General features: G+C 39.4%; 1 protein-coding gene across 2 annotated transcripts in view; it reads left to right on the top strand.

Annotated features, from left to right (window-relative positions):
• Positions 1 to 12,899, top strand: part of nmnat3 (nicotinamide nucleotide adenylyltransferase 3) — a 60,246-nt gene that overhangs the window by 37,800 nt on the left and 9,547 nt on the right. The window lies entirely within an intron of this gene.

Below are 12,899 nucleotides of genomic sequence, written 5' to 3'. Positions count from 1 at the left end.
ATGACAACACTTCTGAAGAAACTGTTAGGTAATAGTGTTAACAAATTCTCAGCACTCTACTCCTCTGCTGTAACCTTTTCAAATTGGACGTCAGTGTTCCGATTTTGGAGTAAATTGGCCCAGATTTTGCTAGTGTGCCTTGTCAGTTAGAATTTTTCTCTTGCCCTTCATCTGACAATGTTTTGTTGCACAAGTTGTTGAAAGTCCATCCTGATAATGGCAGCAAAGCGTCTGGGACCTTTGTGAATGATCAGATTAATAGTCTATCTCCTTCCCCTGAAGTTTTAAGAATTGAGTGGAGAAAGGAGTTATGTGAATGGGAGTTCAATTGGGTGTGCAAATTGAAATAAAAAGGGAAAGGATTAGCTTGAGAGGAAGAAAGGCAAGCAGGATAAGTATCAATGTTTTATAAGTGGTGTGCAGAAACGGCTAAACTGTGGAATAAAGTTGTAGATTTTAGATTGGAGATGTTGATTTGGTGTTGCAGAAGTGTAAATCCTCTCATTGAACATCTACAGACGTAATTTTGAGTAGCAGCCCTCACTGCTAATTAATGCAGAAGTGCAAGAATTCCACAAAGTTTATGGAATGGTTGAGGCTGAGCGGCCATTATGACACAGATTATGGTGGAGCAGTGTAGGTCATCCAGCAACTTGTGACAGGAATTTATAATTCCTGAATATCTGTTCTCTATTACAAGTTGCTGGACTGTTTCCACATTAAGGGCAAGCATCATTAACATCGTTTTTTTTAAGAAATAGAATCCGTCTGAACATTGGGGCACTGACTGTTTCACACAGGGCATCTCACACCTTCAATGCATTATCTGAGACGACATGGTACCTTTTTGTTAAAGTTCACTTGAGAATGTAACTTTAAAAAAAGGTTCTGGAATTTACATATGAAAGAACTGAAACCAACATGGTCAATCTAAAAGATGAGAGATGTAACAAAAATTCCAGGTCTTTTTCAATATATAATTTCAGTTGCATCATATTGTAAATTTTTGCTATAAATTCTGTGTCTTACGATTTTATAATCCACAACCACCTGGTGAAGGAGCAGCGGTTTAAAAGCTAGTGCTTCCAAACAAACCTGTTGGACTATAACCAGGTATTTTGTGATTTTTAACTTTGTACACCCCAGTCCAACACCAGCACCTCCACATCATCATTAACCTCATTGCGTTGGCAGCAAAATCTGGACCACTCAATTAAGTCTGTCCTGTCAGATGGACATAACCAGGCATGTGTCATTATTCAGAGCAGAATGGAGTATTGCCTGAGTCACAGACAAATGTTCAAACAGCGTCATCTCAAAAGATGACCTAGCCAGTTATCTTATTGCTGTTTGTGAAACTTTGCAATGCAAGAGATGTGATTCCCTATGTTACAACAGCGGTAGATCTTCAAAAGTATTCCATTGGCCATAAAGCACTGTGGACATCCAGGGGTCATGATGTGTATAAATGCACATATGTTAGTTTTATTCTTTATTAGTATGAGTGGCCTCCTGAAAAATGCACATATTATTTTTACCTATTTAGTAAATTTCCAAGTGAAAAATGAATTTTGGAGATTTTCAGTTTTTGTTCTCTCTGGGAGAGAATGCTCATTTCTGTACTTACCCCAAGTATGTCAGCGTAAATATTATTAGAATACTGGCAGGATCTCTGAGAAAGAAAACATTGGCAGGTTTTAGTCTTCTTTGGGAGATGAAACCTTAGTGTCATCAAGGAGAAGAAAGTCAGCTGAAGCCTTTTCCTATGGTTAACCTCCAGCCTTATCAAGTGTTCACAAGCCAGATGTAAAGTAGGATGGAAGCAGGCTACCAACCAAGTACTGTATTACCTTAACTAGTCTCCGAAGAGTAAATGTTACTGTACTACTGAGAATTCTATTTTCTACAACATGCATTCCTTTGATCTCTGAGTGACATTGTTCATTAATGTTCAGAAGTGCCAGAATTTGCATTTCCCTCAGCTTTCATATGTACCAAAAGTTCCTGCAGCAGTCCTACTTTTTTGCAGCACTGATAATAATGGCAACCTTCAACAAACAGTTATACCCTGCTCTAATAACTCTTGTTTAATTATTTAAACTGTGGTGTGGTTTTACTGCCTGTTCAATTTACCAGCCCACTTTTAAAATTCCTCACTGTACTCTGGGATCTTTCTGTACATGTGCAGCCTACTTAGTAAAGTTACATCTATTATTGTGGTCCTATTATCAGTTACAATAAGAAAGTTCCTAATCAGTAAGTAATTCTATTTCCTTTTCCTCCTTTTTCATGTGGTCAGCCCAGAAGCTAAAATTATTGCCTATTTCCCAAGTGACTTGGATTATTTTGTCTACTTAAATAACTAGCAGCTCTAATCTTGTCTTCAAAACCAAGCCTAGAGACATATGTAACCTATTTACAGAGTAGCTATTGACTGCGAAATAAAAAAGTTTTCAATAAATCATGATGGATAATAAATAATTCAGGACCAACTAATCTCTCTCCTGTTCTGGTGTCCTTAAAGTCTAAATATATCATGCTTGGATCTTCACGCATGGTGCACACACACCAATTAGTCACCCGTGTGTCACTTGGGTTTCAGCTGATCTTCCTGACAATTCTAAAGGAGCTCATTGTTTTAGTCATTGACCGACACACACACTCACTCAGACAAAGGCTTTACTCTTCCCTGCAAAGGTAATCAATGCCTTTCAGGAGGTTATCACATTATGATTATGGGGCAAGATTAATACTTTATAATGAAGCTATAGTTGGACGTAGAATTTGATTTTGCAGTTGTGAATGGTGTATATAACAGTTCTTAAAAGTCATTGACCATAATAAAGGCAACAGCTAAGTTGTTATAACCAAAGCAGGCTAATGAATCACAAGGAGGAAGTGAAGAGTTGTTCAGAAACAGAGCTGCCGTGTTACAGGGCTTGAGGACGGAGCAAAGTGCAGGCCAGAATTCTTGAAGATGATCGACAACATCTTGCACTTATATAGCATCTTTTTAAGCTAGTAACATTCCCAAGGTGCTTTACAGCACGATTAGATTTGATATGAAACTAAAGCTGGAGAAATGAGGAAAGGTCAAAGAGTTACATTTTAAGGATTGTCTTAAAAGGGAAGATAAGCAGCGAGCAGTATATGGAAATTCAGCCTGGGCAGCTGAAAGCATGGTTACCACCAGTGAGTTATAGAGTTATGCAGTACAGAAACAGGCCCTTTGGCCCAACTCATCCATGCCAGTCATCCTAAACCGAACTAGTCCCATTTGCCTGCATTTGGCCCATATCCCTCTAAACCCTTCCTGTCCATGTACCTGTCCAAATGTCTTTCAAGTGTTGTAATTGCACTCGCCTCTACCTCTTCTACTGGCAGCTTGTTCTATACATGCATCACTCTGCATAGAAAAAGTTGCCCCTTGGGTCCCTTTTAAAACTTTCCCCTCTCACCTTAAACCTATGCCCTCTGGTTTTGGATTCCCCTACCCTGGAGAAAAAGACTTTGTTGAAGGAAGTATGAATGCTGTAGAGGCCACTACTGCAAGACATCTCAAGGCACCTTTCAGCTGATGAGGTATTTTTGAATTGTAGTCAAGGAAACACAGCAGACAGTTTTGTTTTTTACACAGCAAACAGCAAAATGATGATGGCCAGATAATCTGTTCTTGTGATGTTGCCTGAGGGATTAATGTTGGTGAGACATTGGAACTAACGCTGCTGCTCTTCTTTGCAGTCGTGCCATGGAAGGCACCATAGTGGGATTTTCACAGTATTAGAAACAGGGGTAGGCCATTTTGCCCGTCGATCCATCATCTCAGCTTCTCCTACCTCTATTATCTCCACAATCCTTAAATCCCCTACCATGCAAAAACCTATTCAACTGTGTCTTGAATGTATTTAATAAAGCTGCCTCTACTGCTTCCTTGGGCAAAGAAGTCCATAGATTCCCTACTCTCTGGAAAAAGCAGTTCCTCCTCATCATTTTCCTAAATCTACTCCCCCTATTCTTGAGGCCATGCTCCCTAATCCTAGTCTCGCCTACCAGCAGAAACAATTTGCCGCCTCTATCTTATCTATCCCTGTTATAATTTTATATGTTTCTATAAGATCCCCTCTCATTCTTCTAAATTCTAGCGAGCACAGTCCCAGGCAGCTCAACCTCTCCTCAGAGGGTAATTCCCTCATCTCCTGATTTGGAGATGCTGATATTGGACTTGGGGTGGGGGGGGTACAAAGTTTTAAAAAAATCACACAACACCAAATCACACAACATTTGGCACACTGCTCCACAACCACCTGATGAAGGAGCAGTGCTCCAAAAGCTAGTGCTTCCAAATAAACCTTTTGGACTACAACCTGGTGTTGTGTGATTTTTAACTTTGAACTGCCTCATCTCTCGAAACAATAGGCTGGAGGAAGTTGCAAAGATATAGGTGAATGAGATCTTTGAAGAATTTGAATGCAGATCATACAATATTTGAAAACAATATTGGTTGGGTTGCACGTGTCTTGGTTCAAGAGCACTGTATTTTCCTTTTTTTTACATTCACATCTCTCACCCTTTATGAGGTGCTCATTGAAGTCCGCATTGACATTATGAGAGCACTACCCTTGTCACCGGGGCTGTAGAGGGCAGCTGAAGGAGGAGAAAGAGGCAATCAATATGATCTCTTTTAGACCAGGCATTATATGATTGGCAAGATGGCCTATTCATTGTTGAGGATGAGGTGGGAAGAATGGTCCCTGGAGACCATTTATTGGGGCGTAGAGAAGTTTTCATAGCTTCCTGCTGTTGCCCAAACTCCTATCTTCTTCACAGAACTCAGACTCCTCTGCTAAAGCTACTGGTCATGCTGCAGAACAACCACAATGGGGATTAAGGCACCCATGACTAGCTGCAAGGGTATGAGCGAAATCCTTCATAATGAGAACCAAGACCACCACATGGAAGACCCCCCACTGCAGAATTTAGTTTTAAATCGCAGTACAAATGTCCTTATAATTCTCTAGCAGGCAGAGGAAGTTCATGAGCAATGAACATGCTCATTCTTTTACATATAATAGCCTCTAAATAGCTTTTGTGCTATTGTCTACTTCGGCTGTGCAAGGTAAAGAGAGGGTGGAGACCGGAGCATTGATGTTGACATTGATACCGCTGGATCAAGTTTGTGTTATCTGTTGATATTGCCACGTGTTTACACCGCATAATTAACACACAGTCCTATTGTCAATGCTGCTGGACCTGGCAGAAATCAAGATTGAAGTGTGTGAACATAGCCTGAACACAATTTTGGATGCAAAATGGCAGCCATAGCAGTGAAGATGCAAGCACGTTGGAACCCATATCTTCAGACCAAAAGTTCCAGGGACATAACCATTGTGCTGCTGTAACTACTTTTAAACCAGACTTTCTTCCCTTCCCTTTATTTCTCTGTTTTTGGATAGTATCTAACTCTATTTCACCCTATTTCCTTTACCATCATTTCTGTTTCTGATTGGAGTGAGGGAAGTATGTTCTGGAAACTATATGTTCCTCGTGTTACCATAGCTATGTTACCATAGTGAGGGTAAGAGCCCTATAGTACTGATTGCTGGGAAACCATTGCATTTGTTATGGTAATTTGTTTGTGTCCAAGATAGACATCTGGAATAATAAAGGAGAGAAAAAATATAGTTGATTTGACAATTATCCAGCGATGCTATCCTTCCCTCCTATTACATGCTAATAAGCAGATGAGTACTCTGATGAAAAGTGCACTTGGATGGGGGTGTATCTATTAAATAGAGATAAATCTAGGCAATTGACAGTATTAAAGAATCTTTATTCGCAGTTTTAATTCCAATAGAAATTATTTGTTCCCATAGCTGTGGGAAATAATGGCATTTGACTCTCATTGCAAGCAACCAAATTGTCCTGGACACTTATTCAGTATGTGGATGTACCTACTTGAGAAGGTTCAAAACTTGACCTACTCTTGGGAAATAAGGCAGGGCAGGTGACTGAGGTGTCTGTGGGGGAGCACTTTGGGGCCAGCGACCATAATTCTATTCATTTTAAAATAGTGATGGAAAAGGATAGACCAGATCTAAAAGTTGAAGTTCTAAATTGGAGAAAGGCCAATTTTGACAGTATTAGGCAAGAACTTTCGAAAGCTGATTGGAGGCAGATGTTTGCATGTAAAGGGACGGCTGGAAAATGGGAAGCCTTCAGAAATGAGATAACAAGAATCCAAAGAAAGTATATTCCTGTCAGGGTGAAAGGGAAGGTTGGTAGGTATAGGGAATGCTGGATGACTAAAGAAATTGAGGGCTTGGTTAAGAAAAAGAAGGAAGCATATGTCAGTTATAGACAGGATAGATCGAGTGAATCCTTGGAAGAGTATAAAGGAAGTAGGAGTATACTTAAGAGAGAAGTCAGGAGAGCAAAAAGGGGACATGAGATAGCTTTGGTAAATAGAATTAAGGAGAATCCAAAGGGCTTTTACAAATATATTAAGGACAAAAAGGTAACTAGGGAGAGAATAGGGCCCCTCAAAGATCAACAATGCGGCCTTTGTGTGGAGCCACAGAAAATGGGGGAGATACTAAATGAATATTTTGCATCAGTATTTACTGTGGAAAAGGATATGGAAGATATAGACTGCTGGGAAATAAATGGTGACATCTTGCAAAATGTCCAGATTACAGAGGAGGAAGTGTTGGATGTCTTGAAACAGTTAAAGGTGGATAAATCCCCAGGACCTGATCAGGTGTACCCGCGAACTCTGTGGGAAGCTAGAGAAGTGATTGCTGGGCCTCTTGCTGAGACATTTGTATCATCGATAGTCACAGGTGAGGTGCCAGAAGATTGGAGGTTGGCTAACGTGGTGCCACTGTTTAAGAAGGGTGGTAAGGACAAGCCAGGGAACTATAGACCGGTGAGCCTAACCTCAGTGGTAGGCAAGTTGTTGGAGGGTATCCTGAGGGACAGAATGCACATATATTTGGAAAGGCAAGGACTGATTCAGGATAGTCAACATGGCTTTTTGCGTGGGAAATCATGTCTCACAAACTTGATTCAGTTTTTTGAAGAATTAACAAAGAAGATTGATGAGGGCCGAGCAGTAGATTTGATCTATATGGACTTCGGTAAGGCGTTCGACAAGGTACCTTATGGGAGATTGATTAGCAAAATTAGATCTCATGGAATACAGGGAGAACTAGCCATTTGGATACAGAACTGGCTCAAAGGTAGAAGACAGAGGGTGGTGGCAGAGGGTTGTTTTTCAGACTGGAGGCCTGTGACCAGTGGAGTACCACAAGGATCAGTGCTGGTTCCTCTACTTTTTGTCATTTACATAAATGATTTGGATGTGAGCATAAGAGGTACAGTTAGTAAGTTTGCAGATGACAACGAAATTGGAGGTGTAGTGGACAGTTAAGAGGGTTACCTCAGATTACAACAGGATCTTGATCAGATGGACCAATGGGCTGAGAAGTGGCAGATGGAGTTTATTTCAGATAAATGCGAGGTGCTGCATTTTGGGAAAGCAAACCTTAGCAGGACTTACACATTTAATGGCAAGGTCCTAGGGACTGTTGCTGAACAAAGAGACCTTGGAGTGCAGGTTCATAGCTCCTTGAAAGTAGAGTTGCAGGTAGATAGGATAGTGAAGAAGGCATTTGGTATGCTTTCCTTTATTGGTCAGAGTATTGAGTACAGGAGTTGGGAGGTCATGCTGCAGCTGTACAGGACATTGGTTAGGCCACTGTTGGAATATTGCGTGCAGTTCTGGTCTCCTTCCTATCGGAAAGATGTTGTGAAACTTGAAAGGGTTCAGAAAAGATTTACAAGGATATTGCCAGGATTAAAGTATTTGAGCTATAGGGAGAGGCTGAACAGGCTGGGGCTGTTTTCCCTGGAGTGTCGGAGGCTGAGGGGTGACCTTATAGAGGTTTACAAAATTATGAGGGGCATGGATAGAATAAATAGACAAAGTCTTTTCCCTGGGGTCGGGGAGTCCGGAACTAGAGGGCATAGGTTTAGGGTGAGATGGGAAAAATATAAATGAGATCTAAGGGGCAACATTTTCACACAGATCGTGGTACGTGTATGGAATGAGCTGCCAGAGGAAGTGGTGGAGGCTTGTACAATTGCAACATTTAAAAGGCATTTGGATGGGTATATGAATAGGAAAGGTTTGGAGGGATATGGGCCGGGTGCTTGCAGGTGGGACTAGATTGGGTTGGGATATCTGGTTGGCATGGACAGGTTGGACCGAGGGGTCTGTTTTCCATGCTGTACATCTCTGACTCCATGACTTCCAGCTGTTGCAAACTGCGTACCTCCCTCCTTTAAGAGATATCAACAGGGCGAACAATGTTACAGCTTTCCAGACAGTCGTTAAATAATCCTTTCTGAGACATGCATTGTATAAGCAAAAAAAGTGCAGATTAGAATAATTTATTCAATGCAAAATCATTTGCAGTCAATAAAATTGTAAAGAAGGAAAGCAAGATTGGGTCAAGAGGGAGAGGAACAAAAAAAATTTAAATCTCCAATAGTAATTAAAATCTGAAGGTCTAAGACATTGCATTTTAAAAATATAATTAGCAGTGCAAGAAAGGTTGCTAGTAAAAACACCATACTGTCATTTAAAATTGACTTTTGTTTGTTTGGACGAGATCTGAAATCACCTGGTGAGGTACGAATATAATGGAAGTAGTGGAGGAACTTCCTAAGTCCTGCATTTAATTGTGCAGTTATTAGAGGTTGTTCTTTGATTTACAGCTTAGAATCGGTGAATACTAAATGCTGTTAACCTGCCGCAAATTCTGGAATGCAATGCATAAAGAAAATTTGATGCAAGTGCTGCTATTGTTGGGCTGGCTTTTGCGTAATTTGGTTCTATGTAGTATACTGAGTATGAGAAACCAGAAAATTGAATCATTTCATGCTTGGATCATGATTTCATCCATTAGCGATGTCCATTTAGATCAAGAGTGCTTGGAGGAAATGAGATAAAATGTGTTTGATTGGCACTTGGTGCTTTGATCGGATCTTGTTTATTGAGATAATTCACATATTTTGATTTTTCTATCTCTCAAAGTTAGTTTAGTTTGGATTTCATTCATGACTGCTACAATTTTCTCCCATTTTTGTTCCACTTTTCTTGCAAAGAATGCAACCATTGCAATCAGGATTTAAGGCAATCTGTCCTCCAAATGAGTGGCATTCCATCACCAACCAACAGAAGGCATTCAAAAAACTGGTCTGCCCTAACTTTCACAAATTCACATTCACGGTTCACCCTTGGTTTGAAAGCAGCCTTTTAATATGAACGTTCTCCACCTTCTTTTCAAGTCCTTTCTTGCTTTCTCTTGCCCTTATCTCTGACCCTCTAACTCTGAATGATATCTGAGTTCCAAGACTGGTGTCTTGAGCATTGCCAGTTTTAATTGTTCTAGCATTGGTAGCAACACTACTAATTGTCACCCTGATCACTAGAATTCATTCCCTAATCATTGCTACCCTTCTTTTCTTCTGAAAAATGTTCCTTTAAATCTACCTATTTAACTAAGTTGCCTTTACCATCTTTTGTGACTGAGATTCGAATTTTGATTGATCATGTCCGCATGAACTGAAATGTTTTATGACCTTTTATAGATTTTATAAATTCTAGTTGTTGTTTCCACAGCGTAAGGCTTGATTTTAGCTATGTCTTACCCACTCACTTTCTTTCTCCTCCACTGTCTGGTCACAGGCCACATTGGAATAAAACCAAGATTTGCGTATGCTGGAAATCTGAAGTGTAAGTTGCTGGAAAAACTCAGCAGGTCAGATGAGGAGTCACCAAACTTGAGAGCTTGAATATGACTTCTTCCCACATTTGCTGCCAGACCTCCTGAGTTTCTCTAGCAATTTCTGTTGTGGTTACAGGCTGCATTGGGGTCATAAAATATACATCAAGGCCCTTGTATCGTAATATTATCCAGAAATCCTACTGGTTGCCTCATTTTAGAATTTGATTACCTTGGCCTCTGGTGCTGTAAAATATTTTTCGCTTTGCTTTCTATCACATCTGTAATGAGGCCTCAGCCATTTTACACTGGCATCATGGGAAGGCCATTTCTTTACTGACACTTTCTGTTCTGTGTGTCTTTTGGCCCCTTTGTTGCTTGCATTACTTTTCTGGTTCCCCAATATCTTTAGCTTTTTACAGGACTTAGGTCACATTTTGCATTTCTGCAATCGTCGTTATTGACTATTGTACAAGCAATGACACCACCATAATTTTTCATCTATTGCTTAAGACCATAATGCAGAGAATTTAAAACTAATTTAGAACAAATCAATTAATGGCCTCGATCACCTGGTTAGTGGCAATTCTGGGTGCATTACTTTGCAAAAAGGCTTTTCTTTCTCATCGGACAGTACTGCCCACTTCTTCTGACCTTGGCTAAAGCATAAACTGACATGGACATGATTCTTATTATTTTGCTAGGTGTGACATTTTGGAGTCGGGCTTTCTCAGACTTACAGAAACATAAACTGCTGCTCATGGTATGTTATTGCGAATGTCACTGAAAACACTCAGTTATTGAAATTCTGTCCGACTGGATTAAAAGGGACTTAAGAATTTTTTTTAGAATGCAGACTTCCAAGTTCTTTAGCAGGACTTAGTAAGGAATATTTCCTTCCTATTAACTGTTTAAATGTCACGGCCATGAGATTTTCTTTTGTAAGAGGTTTGGTGATGATGTGCAATCTTTTTAAATCAGACGAGGAAAACCATTTATTATAATGCAAAGTATATCAGAAAAAGTTGTAAGAATAGAATTTCACTGTGTTAATAACGTTTCAAAGTAATAAGATTTACTACAGTGTGTGAACGAGTAAATCAATTTCTCCATCAAGTTTCCAAAACATCTTGTATAGCAATAAATCAAGTGTACTTTGAGAAATTAGAATGATGTGTTACACAGGGTAAGCTCACAATCTAAATCATGGAAATTTAATCTGGAGAAGATGACTTTTTTGAACAGTAGCTGTTTATTTGCTATGTGCAGGTTAAAGTGCTTAATGAAGCATAAGTGGCAATAACCACACAATCTATTCACAATCCACACAATATATTACTTTTATATATTTTCTATGAACACTGATAGGATACTAAATATATCTATGTTCTTTAATGAATTCACTGTTGAGCTTGTGATTATCCTTCTTTAAAATGGTTATAAGAAAACACTTTCACTGAGTTGGGAGCATTAGGAACCACTGGAGCAGATATGCATGGATTTCCTCAATAACAGGCTGACCTTCACATTCTCAAGACTTTCAAGGAGAACAGTCACATGAATTGCATTTTTCTAATGAGCTGGATCTCGGATGAGGAGAGAAGTTAGAATTTCTATTTTTAATTTATTCCTGGGATGTAGGCACTTCCAGCAACATTAGAATTTGTCCAACCATAATTGCCCTCGAGAAGGTGATAGTGCAATGAGGGATGTGATTTATCTGTTTTAGTTTTTGGATTTTAAAATAGTGTCATTAATGTGTCACTTTTGGGAAAGGTTTATTCTTAAAAATTACTAGCTTCGATAATTCTTTTGGAACATCTAGAATGTATTGGGGAACAAGGCCTGGAGTAATGATAAAACAAATGTTTTTTCTTTGGTGATTTGTAACTGAGAGTGTAAACATTGAAGACCATTATCTTGTTTTTGTTTCAGAATAATCAAAAAGTTTAACTTAGAAAATCCAGAGTCTGGAAACTTTGAGAGAAGTTTCAAACTGGAGTCAGGAACAAATATAATTTCTCTCCCAGAAAGGAGTTTAGGACAATTCAGGAAAAGCACAGTTACCTCCCTGTAAAAGTTAAATTTTTGTAACTTGCAAGCAAGGAATATGTGGTTAGAAATCTGCAGGTTATTAAAAACTGAGGAAGTCTGAACTTTGTTCATTGTGTATGCCTGTAAGAAGACTTCATTGTTCAGAGGGGGAAAAATACTGTTAAAAATCAGTTTTAGAGAAATTTGATGATTTGACATAAAGGGGTAATTTCTTCAGATTTGAGTCTGTAAGACACAGTGCTGCAAAATGGGATGAGAGTTTGCTTTTCAATTGTGGTCTTTTCTTTTGTAATAAATTTCTGTTCTGTTGCTAAAGAATCCCATCAGCCTTGAGTAGTTACTTTTCGGGAATGACTGCTATGTTAACCAAAATATCAGAAAATAAATCTACCTGGCCAGTTTTTGTTCTGGGATCTGATTTGTGCAGGAGTACCATTAGCTGACATCATAACAGTGCTGAATTGGCTCTTTGTACTGCTGCAGTTCACATTATGAAGGTGTCCTGTGACTGCTGCTGTGAAGTAAGGAATTCAAAATTTGGCTCAGTGACAATGAAGGAAAGGCAGAATGGTTTCAAGTAAGGATGGGATGTGATTTGGACCTTCTAAGGCCTGCTTCCTTGGACCTTCTAGGTGTTAGCCTTTGTAGATATAAGCACTATAGAAAAAGTTGACAAGTTGTTGCACTGCATTAGGTAGATTTTAGAGACTAGCTGAGGTATATTGAAGAGGGAGGAAGTGAATTGTATGATAGTGGTTGAGTGCCAATAAAATAGGCTGCTCTAACATGGGTGCGGTGGAGCTTCTTGAGATTTTTTTCAAACTGCAAATTATTCTATATTCTGTATTCACAGTATCAGTTGTTATGCTCTTGCCTCTGAAACAGAAGCTTGTGAGTTGAAGTCTCCAGAAACTTAAGCAGAAAATCTAGGTTGACCTTGCAGTATCGCAAGTGTGCTGCAATTTTGAGATGGGAAACCAAGGCCCAATCTGACCACTTGTGTAAAAAATCCCAGTGCACTTTCTGAGGAAGAATAGGAGAGTTCTGGCAAACATT

The sequence above is a fragment of the Chiloscyllium punctatum genome, chromosome 6, assembly GCF_047496795.1.
Source record: "Chiloscyllium punctatum isolate Juve2018m chromosome 6, sChiPun1.3, whole genome shotgun sequence".
Lineage (NCBI taxonomy): Eukaryota > Metazoa > Chordata > Chondrichthyes > Orectolobiformes > Hemiscylliidae > Chiloscyllium > Chiloscyllium punctatum.
This window is presented reverse-complemented; position numbering and strand designations above follow the sequence as displayed.